The following is a 16,911-nucleotide window of genomic DNA, read 5'->3' on the forward strand; positions in this document are numbered from 1 at the left end:
GGGGCTGCAAATTTGCATTTTTCGACATTAACTTTTAGACCGGCCTCATTTAATAAAGAAAACACCTGTCTTAAATCCTGTACATGTTGGTCTAGATTATCACTAGTAATAATGATATCGTCTAAATAGATAAATGTGGACTTTCCGAGAACAGGTCTTAACACAATGTCCATGCATCGCTGAAATGTTGCTGGGGCGCCTGAAAGGCCAAACGGCATTCGCAAAAATGCATAAGTGCCAGACTTGGTTATAAAAGCAGTCTTAGGCACGTCCTCAGGCCTGATCCCTATTTGAAAATAACCATTCGTTAAGTCTAAAGTTGTCATAAATTTGGTTGATTTTATGTTCCTTAAAATTTCTTCTATAATCGGTAACGGATATACCGGATATTTCGTTATGGAATTTAATTTACGGTAATCAATAGCGAATCTCCACCTTTTTGGATGCTCCAAAGGATAATCATTATTTTTCTTACATAAAACCACCGGACTAGCATAACTACTTGAGATAGGCGTTACGATCTTTTTACGTAGCATATCGGTAATATGCCATTCTATAATTTTTTCCTTATTCTTATCATACCGGTATGGTTTTTGACGAACCGGCAATGCATCTCCGGTGTCAATACTATGGTTAGTAACCTGGGTAAATCCTGGAATATCACTAAATAAGGAAGCAAATTCACTTACCACTTGTCGGATTCTATCTTGCTCGTCATTAGGCAGGTGGTCGAGATTTACCCTTGGCGGTTCAACCTTTTCTACACGCACTGGTTTCATCGTCAGTTTAAGAGACGCTTCATTAAAATCCAGTGTAGCTTGTGCGTCTGAAAGAAAGTCTATTCCTAGTATTAAGTGTGCTTGCAAATTCTTTACTATAAAAAACATCACCTTTACTTGTTCGTCCTTGATACGGATGTACAAAGGTACTTTACCTACGCACTTACATTGTTCTCCTTGCGCCGCTAATACTGTTGTATTATCCGCATTATATATGCGGTATTTGCGAAAATACTTTCTAAAAAAGACTTCTGCCACACAGGAACACTGCGCGCCGGTATCCAGGAGTGCGGTGGCCGGGATATTATTTACCAAGACTTCAATCTTCGGAAGAGTTAAATTTTTCACCATTACTGTATTTAACTTGTAGGAAGAGGGGTTTTCGTGGCCTTCGGATTTCCGCACCCTCTCGTCAGCAGAAATCCGTTTTAGTTTAAATTATTTTTTCTTTCGGTGCTTTCCTTCTTTCTCCACTGGCCTTGAGACTTTTTTTCTGGGTTGCTATTGAACTGTCGACGTTCGCCGGCTGTTTTTGAATGCTCGGGTTTCCTTGCCCACTGATTCGCTTTTTCTCCGTAGCCATGTGCTTGAGTTTGCTGTAGTCTTGGCGTACCAAATTGGTTTCGCTGTTGATATTGGCGTCTTCTTTCGACGTCCGCCGTTCTTCTACTTTCAAACTGGATTGCTAGCTCAAATAATTTTTCCAGTGTAGTCGGATTTCTCAATTCAATAAAGTCTTGCACTTGGGGTAGTAACCTCGGCAAAATCACTTGAATTATTTCAGGATCCGGACGGTTTCCATACAAGAGCTTGAAAACGTGAATTTTTCTTAAAATAAACCTGGAGAGGTTTTCCATTCTTTGTTGATATATACTGAACAGTTCTGTTTCTAATTTCGCACGATCCCTTACAACAGGGAAGGCTTTTAGTAGGGCAGTCTTGAAATTTTCGTAGGTATAGGTGGGACTTCCTGCTTGACCCAAGAGACTTCTGCCGATACATTTGAACCAGTTAAGCGCTTGGCCCCTCAAAGCGCTGGTAGCTAAGGTAACTTTTTGAAACTCGTGCACGGGGTAGAGCATGAAGTGGTCATCCAATTTTTCCAAAAAACTGGTTACCTGTGAGTTTCCATTAAACGTTGCTTCTGGTTTTATCGAAGCGCGCATGGTCTGGACAATATACCCAAATCCTTCCAGGGCGGCAGCTGGCATTTCTGGATTCTGAGCTGTTTCTGCAGGCAGCACAGGTTCTTCTTGAAACTCGGCCATGGTTATTCTTCGTCGGGCGCCACTATCAGGTTCAATGTTTCTTCTAACTTTCTTCGGAAACATACAATGACCTGACTAGAACAGAGAGCTTACTAAAGCTATGTTCACTAATTGTAGTAAGTGGACAGGATACAGACGAAGGGTATACAAAACCCTTTATTTTTTTCTTTATATACAATGACTTCCGTACTTCGGAATACAATGACCCTCCACTCGGGGTCTAACTTAAAAGATATCAAAATAAAACTAAACTCTAATTTAACTTTAGAATAAGATTGGCCTTATAATAACAGAAAGCGTATGTAGCACAGAGACTGTGAACACTACAATACGTTTAATTTATCAAGAGGATTAAAACCTCTGGCCTGGAAGGCAAAGTAGCAACTGCGTAACTTCTAAGGTAAGCGGCCTGCTTCGAACTCACGGCTTCCTCTCTTCTGCTTGGCAAAAAGGCCACACTTAAATACTTGGCGTTCGCCAGACAACTTTGCATAAACTCCTTCACGCTTATAATTCTGGCCGGAAGTAGAAAATAAGAAGTGATAGTAAAGATTTAAAATAAAATAAACGTTAGTAAAACTTAAGATCCTTACAAATTTACTGAAATAGTGCAACTCTTCACTTTACGCTATTAATGAATAATGAATTAAATTGTTTTTTTCCTCTCTGTCTTTCTCTTATTATGCAAAATGTATTGTTCCTGCATGGAAAACAATTACTTTAAATTCTTCATTGCCGTTAAAATATATAAAATAATTAGATATTTCGCTGAAGAAATATTGCACTGATGTTTACATTCGTGTATAATCGGGAATTTACAATGACATGTGAAACCACTTCTTATTTTGATACGAATTTCTGTTTTTCTGTATTAAATATTTTATTATTGTTTGTTAAAAGATTTTACAATTTTACATTTTTTATTTTTGGGGTATTTTTAGAATAAATAAGAAAGAAGGAATAATATTCGTTTGAGAAGAAACTTTTCTTAAGTAAATACAGATAATCGGGATAGTTTTGAACCTAAAACTATACCACTATTAAACAAACGACTTGAAGAAGCAATCTCAGAGGAGTGTCTTTACATTACTTTATCGTAAAATAATTTAATTTAATGATTTGAAAATTCACAAAAATGTAAGCTATTGGTATTTCTTAATATTTGCTATTGGTATTTCTTAATATTAAGATTTTATTATGTAATATCATTCATAAATAATTTTCCCCCGAAGATGCAAATACAGTTAAAATACAGTTATTTTTGTTTTGTATTGTATTTGTTTAACTCGATTCCGATTCGTGCGGAATGCTTAATAATAAATTGATCGTATTAAGTGAGCTATTTTAGCCCAAAGGGTCAGTTTTCCCAGAAGGACTATTATTTTCATTTTGGCATTTTGCGTTGATTCACTATAAATGGTGACTCACTTTTTAAATTTTTTCCACCAACTATTATAGCCCTGTATTATATTTAAAGGAATTCAATGATGAAGAGTCTGCATAAATATATGTATGTTTCACGCACTGTGATAAAGCCACGGTACCTAGACCGATCAAATTTTGAATAACGTACGTCTCCAACCGAATATGGACATATGGAAGCCCAAATTTGGAATATTTCTTATTATCAATTTCATATTTTGTAAAACGTTAACGAATTTTGATTAACAAACTCGACGATTTCAAAGCGAGCAATGGCAACAGTCTACGAAAGAAACAAAACATTTTTGTCTCCATCGCGTGAAACTGTGTATCGGAAATTCTAAAGATAGGTTCATTTTAAAATTATTTTGCGATATTTTTGTTAAACTGAATTATATGGTCTAAGTGCAAAGAACATGATATTTAATGAATAAAGGTAACACACGTCAATTAAAAAAAACGCCCCTTTTCCGTAATCTAAAACCTGAAAGCTTTCAGATTTTTTTTATTTATTTCATTTTATTTTATTATTACTTTTTGGATGGGTATTCATCTATTTTGGGAAGGGCGGTTTGTTTTTTGCCTTAAAATCTTAAATCAATTTCTTCCACGTATCACCAGTTCACTATTTTAATTTAAAAAGTTTCCCGGCAAGATAGTAACAGGTCTTAGTATTGATAATTTACTAGATCGGGTTGTTTAATTCCGTATCAGTATAACGCAAAGTAACGTGGTAAGAAAAATGATGAAACTAAAATAACTATTTCGAAGTTCAAAATATATCTAAAGGCTATTTCTATAAATAAAGAAATTATAAAATTAGATCTACATTATTAGGGATGTAACAACATTGAAATTCCACACTTTAAGAAGTTGCATCCGCGAATCTTAACATCCTGGTAACAATAAATACAGAAAACAGTATACTAACTTGATTGATCGACTAATTGAGTAATTTCGATAACGTTGTAAACATTTTGTCTCGCTTCCTCGTGCTATAATTGCAAAATACGTCTGGCTGTCAGTCAGAAGGTTCGGAATTCGAATCTTGGGGAAGAAATTGCACACTTTTCATGTTTCCTGATTCGAAAAGCCTAACGACTCTAAAGTACTTATCGATGCACTAAATATGAAACCTGTGAGAGCTCCTTAGGGCATTTCATATACCTTCACGGGATTCGAATTCCGATTGCTACCAAACCTGCTTTCCAATTACGTCACGAAGGCATGAGATAAGAAAAGAGAAAATTCCTTACAAAGTCCTCAGATCATCCTCCTTGAAAGTAAGGATGCCTTTGATAAAACTTTCTAATGGGAATTGACAATTGATTCCTACATATATTAAACACGAGGAAGATTATGATATCATCTGTAATACTGATCTGTCTGAATCTAACAAACAAACAAAAAAAAAAAAAAAAACTCTAACGAAACTATCTATTTTTTGCAGAGAGGTTTTTTAGGGATACAATGACACCTTAATTCAATTTCAATCTTTATTTTACATGAATCTTACATGAAATAAGCTCTGAGGATTCTGACAGACAAAGTTTTCCTTTTACTGGAGGAAATAATTCTGTTATCTATCACTTTGAGTACAATTTACTTTTTCGTTTTTTATTATGTACAAAAGACAAATTTCTAAAGCCATACCTGCAAAGGTAGGCAAAGTTTATCAATTTTAATAAATAGTGATATGAAATGTTAATACTAGAAGAGTTTAGAGACAAAGTGTGGCCCATAATCATTAACACCAACATATTCTTCTGACCATAAGGCAATGCTTTTCTAAGGAAAGGTGATACGGGAAACAGCACGAGATGGAAATAAGAAGTAAGAATCACACTAGTGAAGAACTAAAGAAAGGAACTTACTCCGGCACCTTTAAAATACCGTTCCCAAAACTCGTTAACGGACCTGCATAGAATAGATTTTTCCTGAAAACTTCTAAATGCATCCGACGTATAAAATTAAATCCCTTAGGGGAAAACGTAATATAAAGTTAATCCATAACTCAGATCTATTCTAAAGAGTTAGAAAGTCCATTTGGCCCACCACAGCTATCGAAGCTAAGTAGCATCGATAGCTGGTGGTGGGCAAAACGGTACTTCCATCCGTGTTTTACTACCATAAAATGACATGAGGGTTTAGAGACAATGATTTAACAGAAGCAAGAACTTTCAAACTGCATGAAAATTGCGACATTACTGGCACAATTAAAACGTGGAAATATTTCATCACGTTGGGACTAGAGAACCAAATATCAGAATTTCAACCTTTTCATAGCATTATTTAGAGCTTCAGAACTCGCATATAATGGATCGAATCCGATTAAGAAACCACGTACAGGAACCACATAGAAAACAAAAATCCAAAATGTTATAAATCTTGAAAATGCATACATATACGGGAATACTTTAAGATGGCCGAGCATGCTTGGTAGCCGAAATCAGAAGAAAAAAATATATATGCAACATTTTTACACATTGGAAAGCGTTACTAGGGCATTGGCGTACAAAGTATCAGGGCCAGCCGCAGACTTGGTTAGAAGGACAACACAGAAACCAAGAGTGTGAAATATTCAATATCTGCAATGCAAGAACCAGCACATACAGGAACACACTCTTCAACCATCTGGTCTGGTAATTAAATAGAGAGGAAGAATAAAAGAGCAATTACAATTGCCACTGCTTCTCATTAAGTGACTTAACTACGTGTCGTTACATTTTCAGCTCTTCTCAATAGAAAGTCTTTCTGTTAATTCTCAACAAATCCTGGTATAATGTACAATGTTTATTTTTATGGTAAGTATTTTTTCCATTTCTTTATTTTCTAAATGCCGGAAAGGAGCTCTAAATGTCATTAAATTAATATATCAGGCAAATTGTTTAAAGTTCGTTTTATTCGAAAATTCTCAGTTAATGAGAAAAAGGATACGAGTTTTCTTCTTAAGCAGCTACTTATTTCATTTATGTTTTTTTTTTTTAATAAATGGGCTCAATTACTCGTTATTTCATATAATTAGGAAAATTGCGATAAAAAATGACATTGGCTCGGTTTCTTTGAAACGAAACACGTTGTTTATCTTCTTAAGTTATATTCCTGAAACTTTACATATGAAAATAATCGCAAACGCAGATTGAATTTTGCTTAATTATTAAACGTTGGATTCATACTTTTTTTATTTAACATTTGAAATTTTGACCCTCTAGATATTTGCTCATTGTAAACATAAGATTTCTTTCATCTCTTTTGGATCAGTCCAGCCTTATATCAAAATACCAAATCAGTAGCTGATATTTTATATTTATATCTAAAAGTTTAATTTTGCAATTTAAATCTTTCACGGAAAAACTAACCTTTGTTATCTTTGTTAAAAGTCACAAATATCCAAAACTTTTAATTTTTTTCATCATTTAAAATATTGTATCCTTATCTAATTTAATACTTTCCGGGTAATTTGAGTTTTAGCATTTCGAACTTAATTTCCGAAAAAAAAATATTAAAATATGAATTCAGTTTTTCTTTGAAAACTTTGAATTCCCCCTTGCGACTGCACTGTGCTGACAAAGCGTTCAACGCTATATAATCCCACAGTAGAAGCCAAGAAATGTGCAAAGACAATATATCTTCCTTGTGGCTATTCGGAGCGTTTGTCGTCTTGGTTATCGACTGAGCCGGCTATGTGATGAACAGAATATACCATTCGAAGACAATAACCCGAATAGGAATCTAACAGAGCATCCTGGACAGCATCAACTATAAATCAACGCATGGAACTGCAACCAAGTACTTGCCGACTTAACGTTATAGCAAATTAGACCTGAAGAAATGCAGCAATAACCATTACCAAATTTGTACCAGTAAGTTCTTTATCTTTTATCTATTTCACATTTTTCTCACGTGATAGATTGACAAATCTTCATCTGTTTTGTAAACCAAGAAAAGCACCAATTAAAATCTTTTTGTTTCATTTACCACAAGTATGGTCCTTTGGTAGGTAACCACATTTTCTACTATGTATTGTTGCTTTTTGCACAGGTTCATGGATTTGGAGTGATGGACGACAGCACTTGATGAAGAATGAAAACACAATTTATTATCCAGTATTACTCAAGACAGCTCCGAAAATACGTTTACAGTAGTCTAAAAACTACGATAAACATGCTGAAGCAACACAGCCTTCAGGCTATAATGGTAAAGATAACTTCACGGCAAAGCCCAATAGTTCAGCTGCCGACTCGGTTCAGTCGGCCTCGGAATTCAGCGTACTCTCGAGACTCTCCACGCTACAACTCACGATGCACTCGGCGATACACTCTACTCAACGATGCACCAACTGGCAATACACTCGGCGACCAACCCGGCACTAGACTAGACTACAAGACACTCGATAGACTCGCGATCGATTGCTACTCCGACAATAGGTAGGGTTTATGTAGCTTTTGGGCTGCTTTTGTGAACATTCTGAGCCAAACCGGTAGGAATACGTTCCAGAAGGTTCTCCATCCATCTATGGCATATCGCCAATTTTGTCACCAAATGGGCGATTTCGTGTCAAATCTGGCAACTCTGGCTTTCCTGGTAATTTTCTGGCAACCCTAAACCCGCCTTAAAGGGAAGCTATTTTACTGCGGCTGGGCATTTCGTAACAGTATTAACTCTCAACAACTCCCAGCTTTTACTATAGAACACTAAGTGAATGCAACAAAATGGAAACAACTAAAAGTTAACCGAGCTTTCATCTTAAAAAGAAACTGAACACAAATTAACTTCTATTTCTGGCATGAAAAACAGAAAACATAGAATTCAAATTATATACAATCTATAAATTTAAATTCTAACCTGGCACTAAATTTCACATACTTTCACTAACTAATGATCATTTAAGGAACAACTTATCAAATGATAGACTAATATCATTAAGGCTGGAGCCAACCAAAAGAGCTCCTTAAGCCCGGCGAGTATCGTCAAGCCTCCTTTTCAAAAATTATATTTTTAGTGTTGTTTAAACTCGTTTTATTTACATATTACAGTGAAGTAGATAGAAGAGAACATCGCCATATTTTTAACATAAATGATAAAGTATTAAAATTAACCTTTCAGTGATTTTTTTAAATCACTTTTTAAGAACATATGTGTCTCGGTGTTTGTTTACACTGTTACATTAACAGATGACACGCACTTTAAAAAATCATCAATATACTAATAATAATTCTCCCTAACGTTCCGACAAAGACTTACTTTCATCAGAAAATAATAAAAAAAATCTGAAAGGTTTCACATTTTAAATTACGTCCAAAGAGGCGTTTTTTAAAATTTTTTTTTATTATCTTTATTTATTAAATATTATGTTCTTCGCACTTAAACCATAAAATTCAGCTCAAGAGCAATATCGCAAAATAATTTTAAATTGAGCATAGCTTTAGAATTTCCAATACACAGTCTCACGCGCTGGAGAAAAAAGTGTTTTTTGTGAACAACGTTGCCATTGCTCGCTTTGAAATCCTTGAGTTTGTTAATCAAAAACTCATGAAAGTTTTACAGAATATAAAATCGATAATGAAACAAATTCCAAATTTCAAATTTGGGCTTCCAGATGCCTGTATTCGCAGTAGGATTACGTTATTCAAAACTGAATGGCTCTAGGTACCGTTGTTTTATCAAAATTCGAGAAACATGCATGCATTTATGCATATTCTTCATTATTTAATTTCTTCAAATATAATACATGGAGATAATATTTGTTGACAACAGTCTGAAAAGTGAAACGGATATTCAGAGTTATTCGATGCAAAATCGCAAAACGAAACCAATAGTCCCTCAGAGACAAAGCCCCCTTGGACTAAAAATTTTAATTTTAATTTAAGTCGTCAAACAAATATTCATACTTATCTTTAATGAGTATATTTTCCGTCCTTTGGATGAGATTCAGCTTTTCTAATAAAAGTAATCTACACTTTACTTGAATTTAGTTCACTGATATCCGTCTTGATTTCCCATTCACTATGATATTTTCATTATAGAATTCATGGGCGAAGGTACATATACTTGTACTAACTCATACTTAATTTAGATATGTTCGTATCTTAAGGGCTACTTTAACTTCTGAAGTACCATTACAGGGCTGATCTAAGCAGCAATTCAGAAACTATAAGTGTTTCTTTCAAACATAAAATATTTATGAACATCCTGATACTAGCCTCACTTTCTAGATTTTACTTGACATTTTATCCTAGCACTCTTAGCTATCATCATTTTCCCTTACATGCTTCCAAGCCAGCATTCAGATTACTTTCATGCAAAATTCAGGAAATGGTAGTAAGGCATTGCACTGTAAAGTCGCTTAATGCAGAGAAGGTATTTTACTTCTTAAAACTAAGAAACGGATTTCTATGTAAAAATTAGAAATTGATTCTCCTCATTACATCAGATACATTATATTACACCAGAGACATAACACTACTATTAGATATATTATTATTTATTGGTTATACGAAGGTAGTTATATTTTGCCTTAACATTCACTTCTGTTGAAATCAACGAGTAGAATTTCTAACGAATTTTCAAAAATAATTATTTTATGTCTTATAATCTGTATGCATGCTATTGTTGTGTGCTAAAGTTTCGTAGAGATATCCTTAAATAACTAGATCACACGAACAGAAAGACTTGAAATTTTATTGTAATAAAAAGCAACTCACGCTATAAGATAAACACCTAACCCAGGGTTTCGAAAATGCATTTTTCTCAGGTTTCCAGAATGTCAGGGAGTCGGGAATTATCAAAAGTCACAAACTCGGTGGCAAAAATTGTCGCCAGTGTACCGCATAGGAAGCTTTGGCTGGTACCACTGATTTTACTTGAGATATCCTTGTAGTTCAAACGTCAACCATCTCAAAAGTTAAAAAATATAATATAATACACGAAATAAATATATAAAAATACAATAATTGGTTACAGATTCAAAATTTAAAAAATATACAATAAACAGTCATAAAATTATTATCTAAAATGCACTAATTTAATAAAAGAAATAATACACATATACTGCAAAATACATAAAATCGAAGTTACAAACAAGTAAACGAAAGATTTAAGCAACTTTTACAACAATATTCGTAATTTAGGAGTCACTGTAATTTAGATATGCCGTTCTCATTTTTTTAAAATTCAAAATATTCAAAATTTCAAATTATTCAAAAATTTTTAGATTCAAATCTCCGAAAAGGGTCACCCAAGTTTAATACAGGGTTCGTTTATGGGAAGTATCATTACTTGTTATTTTAGACTCTCTATAAAAATTTATCATATTCCATATGTTCCATTATTGTAAAGCATTTTCAACTAAAACGCTTTGTCAACATATGTATTTTTCCCAACTATTAAACAATTACATTATAATTAGAACTTTTATTTTGGGGTAAGACAGTAAAATTAATATAATTGTTATTAAAATTACTACAATTTATTTAAAATAACATTTTCCGTTCATTTTGTATAAAAATAGTACACATTAGGTTAAATAAATAAACAAATAAATGAAAGTGCTAACCAAATTTTAAATACATACTTGATTTACATATATTTATCACTTTCAGTACTTGTCGATTTACATATATCAGCACTCATCGGTTTACATATATGATTTACATATATCATCACTTTCAGTACTCGTCGATATAAAAAGATTGCTGAACACTGGTGTTTTGATCTAGGTTCAAACTAGCCGCCAACCAGCGGAAGACTGGCGGTTCGGTCTGAGGTTCGAATTTCTCGAACGGTTTGCTTTCAGGGCGTTTCGTGGTTTTTCCTATCCGTAACGCGTATATGAGCCAGTTTCCCTTAGAAAACCCTCCACGAAAACACCCCTTTCCTACTCAGTTAGCCTTCAAGTGCTTTACCATGATCAAATAAACCAAACCCTCAACGGTGAATGGGCTAGCTTCATCGACGTTCATAGCAGTAGAGCTGTCACTTCAAGGTTATAAGGTATTTCTCCCACCTTCTTAACGAGACTTCGTGGTGTAGTGGTCTGCACGCTCGGCGCATAATTGAGAGGTCTGCGGTTCGATTCCCGTTGAAGGCGTTGCTAATTTTTCCTCTTGCCTGCTTCCAAAACTATCCAATGTCTCTACAATGTAACTTAAAGTGACAGCTCTACTGCTTTGCCATAATTCAGTATAGCCAATCCTTTAGTAGTTGCCCATTGATTCGGCGCTTTTACTATAAATGTAATTTGTACTATATGTACTATAAATGTAATATATACTACATGTACTATAAATGTAATATATACAATATATACTATATGTACTATAAATGTAATATATACTATGAATGCAACATTCCCTGGAAATCTTAACTGAAGCATAGATATCATCTTCAGAATCAAAGTATCATTTTGGATTACTGTCTTATATAAAACTGTCTTATTTGGATTACTGTCTTATATAAAACGTTTCAAATTGACAAATCTGCAGAAAAGAAAATAAGGCTTCAATGCAAATTTCATTTTCGCATCTTCAAAGCGTTACTTAGTATATTGTCATGGGAAAGCAACCAATTCCAATCTCGCTCAAGTGACATCATTTGGATCAAATATCTTCATTTCGTCTCACAAAATATCAGAATGCAATATTTCATTGTCTCTCTAACGTGAAAGGAGGAGTGAGTCGTGCGCAATCTCTTTCGTATCGAAAAAATTTAAATATTATCTTCGTTTTCTTCCTACTCTTTCTTAGCCTGTCTTGTCACAAGGAATTGACTGTCTTTCATTTCGAATCCTAGTGTTTTACCTCAAAGTGTTAGTTGTTAGCCGACCCCTTTGCTTCACCTGAGAGGTTGACTCTGTACAAGACGTTCAGGTTCAGGTGCTACATAGATGTCAGTTAAAAGACATCCAAGAAGCATTCTAAGCCAGACACAACGACTGATATCACAGCATAAAATTTTAGATAGAATACTTTTAAAGGGATGAAAATCACATTTTGATTAAAATTTAATGTGCCTTCTCTAGTTTTTGAGCCCTGTGGCGCAGTGGCTAGCGCGTTGCGCATCGGCACCACATGTCCGGGGTTCGATCCCCAGGCTGGGCAAGGTTGACTTCGCTTTTCATTCCTTAAGTGTGCAGATAAAATGAATGAATACCAAGTTCGCCTGGGAACTGAACACCGGGGGGGGGGGTTGCGAAAAGCTGATCATTTGTCCAAGGGATATGCTCATGCACTCCGGGGACCACGGTTAGGAAATATCGAGGCACTGCAGGCCACTAGGGCTGTTGCGCCACTGATTTCAGTTTAGTTCTCTAGTTTTTTATCGCAATGATAAATGCAGTCTTATATATAAACATAATGAATTGCATTCTTTTAATTAGACCTGAAACACTTTCGTTTTTACTTTGTAAAAAACATACTTATTCTCTCATATCCCATTTAAAGAAAAATCTGAAAGAATTGTATATTTCTCTGAAGTATATATATAGCTCTGAAAGCTCTGATGTAAAGTATTTTGATAAAGTATTTGCTTTAGATTCTGAGACTTTCTTTAATACTTTGCTTTTCATAAGTTTATAGTCTTTTTTGAGATTTTGGATTTTATTGGTTTGCTCCATATTTGAAATTCGACATTTTACCATTTCATTTACGATTCTGAGGATAATATTTTTATCTAGTTATAGTTCAGTTGAAATGCCTTTAACATTTTTACTTCCCTGTACGAAGTAAAAAGGAAGTATTGTAATCGCGAAAAGTTTCACGCAGCCTATTTCAACGAAAATATTCATTTTGACCGCTATCGAATGCAATTTAACGATGTGTTTGCCTAACATTTGTACGTAAAGACAGAATAAAAGACTCTTTTCCTTCAAAAAACTATAAACTGTTTTAAAGAGAATTCTGAAGAGAATTTTTCGTGGCGTCTATACGAACGTATGTACGTACGTACGTACCTCGCATAACTCAAAAAGGAGTACCCTCAGAACGTTGAAATTTTGTATATAGGACTGCTATAACATGTAGATCTGCACTTCGTATTCTGGTTGCAATCGGCCGCACCAAAAGTATATATATGCACTCCGATACCCGGATCAGTGATCTCAGTTTCTTTGCTCTTATATGTTTGTAAATTGTGCCTTTTTTGCTTTAAAAATGATTGAATTATGTTGTTCTTACCTTCCGATTAAGGTTTGTATGCCTTTAGTAAATCTGCAAGCAATATTTATACAATTCTACACAATTTAAAAGCTGTTTAAGTGCGGTTAAGCCTTACGTTTTCAATAACATGGAGGACATATTTGTTTAAATTTGAAACAGCAGAATAGTAGATTTGTTGCCAATCTAGAGAGACTAATCTAGAAAGACTTTGCAACAACAAAGTTAACGCCTTCATTTATTATTGCGAATTAAACCATGCTTAATCCTTTCTGGAATGTTTTCGAGGAAATAAATGCTACTTCGATTAAGTGTTATTATGATTTATTTCGTAATTTTTAATACAGATATTTTGAGTTTTTATGTATTTTTGCCTTTTCGAGAAGTGAGACCTTTTTTGTTTTGATTGCTTAATTTCTTTTATACATCGTTCTAGATATATGAGAGTATTTGAATAGAACATGTGGCAACGATTAGATAGTTCTTCAAATGATATAATTTATGTGCATTATGAGATATAATATGAACGAAATACGACGCTGTTAAGTGAACCTAGCGCCTGAGTTCCGCTATTGTAAACAAATATAGTGAATTTTAAGGAGTGCATTTATTCTATTGTTGTTTAGGCGCTATCGAGGAAGTAGATTTAATTCAATCCAATAAGTTTAAATAAAATGCAAGAAGAAATGCGTATAATATAATATTCCGTACAAGGAAGTCTTTGGTGTACACATCAGATTTTTTTCTTTCGTAACTGTTGCAAATTAGGAACAAGACATATTAGCGGTAAATCATAATGTCTCTCAGTAGTAACTTACAAAGACAATGTTCGTTTTTTCAGTCCCAATCTCATGATCTTCAGCTATACTTAAATTTAAGAAAAAATGCTTTAATTTGCAATTCCAAAATTTCAGATTATTATTATAAACTAATTTTAATTACTTTCTTGTAACGTGCATTTTTCAGAATTTAGAAAAAAAATTCAATCATTGCTTTAAACTTGCTATTCAAAGACATTATTTGAGATTGTATATATTGTGTTTTAGCCGTAAAGGAAATATTTTTTTCTATCAGGTCTTTCGAATTTCAGAGATCACACAATAATTAGATAATAATGCCAAGAGTCTCGCCAGTTACTGAATGGATAAGAACAGATAGTTTATTGTAAGTGACTGAAAGTGTATCCCATGTTCTATTGAAGTTAATTAAACAGGGTGGCTCTATGGCGCTTCTCTTTTGTCATTTGAATATAACCTGTTTTCCATCAGAACGTTTGCCCCTTAATACCTCTTCTAAGACAGATAGCCATGGAGAGTTTTTCAGCAACAGATAATATAACGCTAATTCTAAAAAATACAGAATTTTGATGAATTATTTTTCTTATTCAGTTTCCTGATAACAGTAAAAAATCAATGCTTTTTACTGATAATTATGAATTATTAAAAGTTAAAATGACACAGTTACAAGATTTTTGGAAATATTTCTTTATTATATGGAAATTTAAAAGAAATATCTTTTATTAATTTTGCATCCTTTGATAGGATTAGACGTCAGATAAACATCTCCAGTAAAAGGAAAAGCCCTTATTTTGGTATTACGGGAAAGGAATGGTCAGTAAGTGTCGTCAGACAAAAATGGCGTTTACTGTTCGCCCTTTATTTCAACGGTGCTTTAACCGACGTTTCATAAAAGAAAAGAAATTCGAGACAAAAGAAAAAGAAATAATAAAAAAGGGCAACGAAAATACCTTTCATGCAAATGGACTTCATAACTCGGTCTCGGGATTTAATATGCAGCCGCTGACTTGATATATCTCTTGACAGCTGCTTTTACTTAGGGCATTAACTTCCTCATCAAGTTTTAAAGGCTCTTTTTTTTCACTTTATTTATTCTCTGCTGTAGCTTTTTTTAGCTTTTCTTTATCCACTCGCTACCCTTTAGATGAAAAAATTGAATTAGTTATTGCGCTCCCCGGTGTTAGGTTCCTTTATTTATTAAAGTAAATGGTTGAGAATTAGTAAGTGGAGGATTTTTAAGCGTTTTCTAAATGATACTTTTTTTTAGTTTTTTTGCGCAGCATTCATAAAGAAAGGAAGCCAAAATTGTGCGCTGGTGCGCTGTTTTTAACGAGCCTGGAAATGAATGTTAGGAGAAAACAGTACTTTTAATGACGGATTACTGATTTTTCTTAAACTGTTTTGTATAGCGCCACGCACAAAAAAAAGACTTGTTTCGCTTTAAAAACAGTTGTGAAGGAATTTTTTCATTAAAAATGAACGTAAAATGTCGTAATTAACGTGGATATCCATTAAGGACAGATAAAAGCAAAGCATTATATGAGTAAATTAAGATATGAAATTAATGTGTATAATTTGGAAAATATTTGTAATTTGTATGCCGTTAAAATTGATAGAATGCATGTAAGCTTTTTCCTTTGCGGTAATTGGTAATTAAAAAATAGGAATATCTACAGTAACATCTAAAAGTAAAGTAACACTTTTTGTGATATCAGAAATAATATTTCGAGTAGTACTAGAAGATGTCTACAAATCTGTTTAGCTTTATAAATAGTTTTGATATTTTTACCTAATAATTTCTAGAGTCATTACAATTTTTGAAGCAGGAGACACGAAAAATGAGCAATGGCATAGCCGGGACGCGAACCTGGACCTCTCGCATACGCGCCGAGTGTGCTAACTGTGACACCACGAAGGCATGCTCGAAAGAGGGAGAAAATGCCTTATAAATTATTTACTTTAATACCTAACGATCACTATCAGACCTGATGAAGATGACATCCGCTTGCTGTCAAACTTATTAAAATTGTCTTTTTAATGTTCAAAAGCTGCCTTGATGACGACATTTTTCTGTTCAAGAAGTTATACAAAAATTAAGATTTTCATCTTGGTTTTTGGAAATTTCAGGAAACGACAGGAATTAAATTGATTTTCAGGAAATGACAGAAATCAGCCTGTGACAAATTTGGAAATTAGAATGAAGAAGTCATCAGATTGATTCTGGGATTTACAAAGCCAAGCATTCCTTACTAGCTTTAAAAGAAAAGAAAATTAATCAGATATCTAAATCTTATCCATAAAACTAAAATAACTTCGTATAAAAATTATCATTAATCTTTGCCTGAGAAATTTTAAAAAAATGTATCTGAATACTTATCAGTTCATATACAATGTGTTGCACAAATCGAAGAATTTAAGATATCAGATTCTACAAGCTGCGTGTTATGTTAATCATTTCACCATAAATTTTAGTACGATCGTAAGAAGATAGTAA

Source organism: Stegodyphus dumicola, chromosome 2, assembly GCF_044657685.1.
Source record: "Stegodyphus dumicola isolate Sdum_Otavi_A_Nest chromosome 2, ASM4465768v1".
Classification (NCBI taxonomy): Eukaryota; Metazoa; Arthropoda; class Arachnida; order Araneae; family Eresidae; genus Stegodyphus; species Stegodyphus dumicola.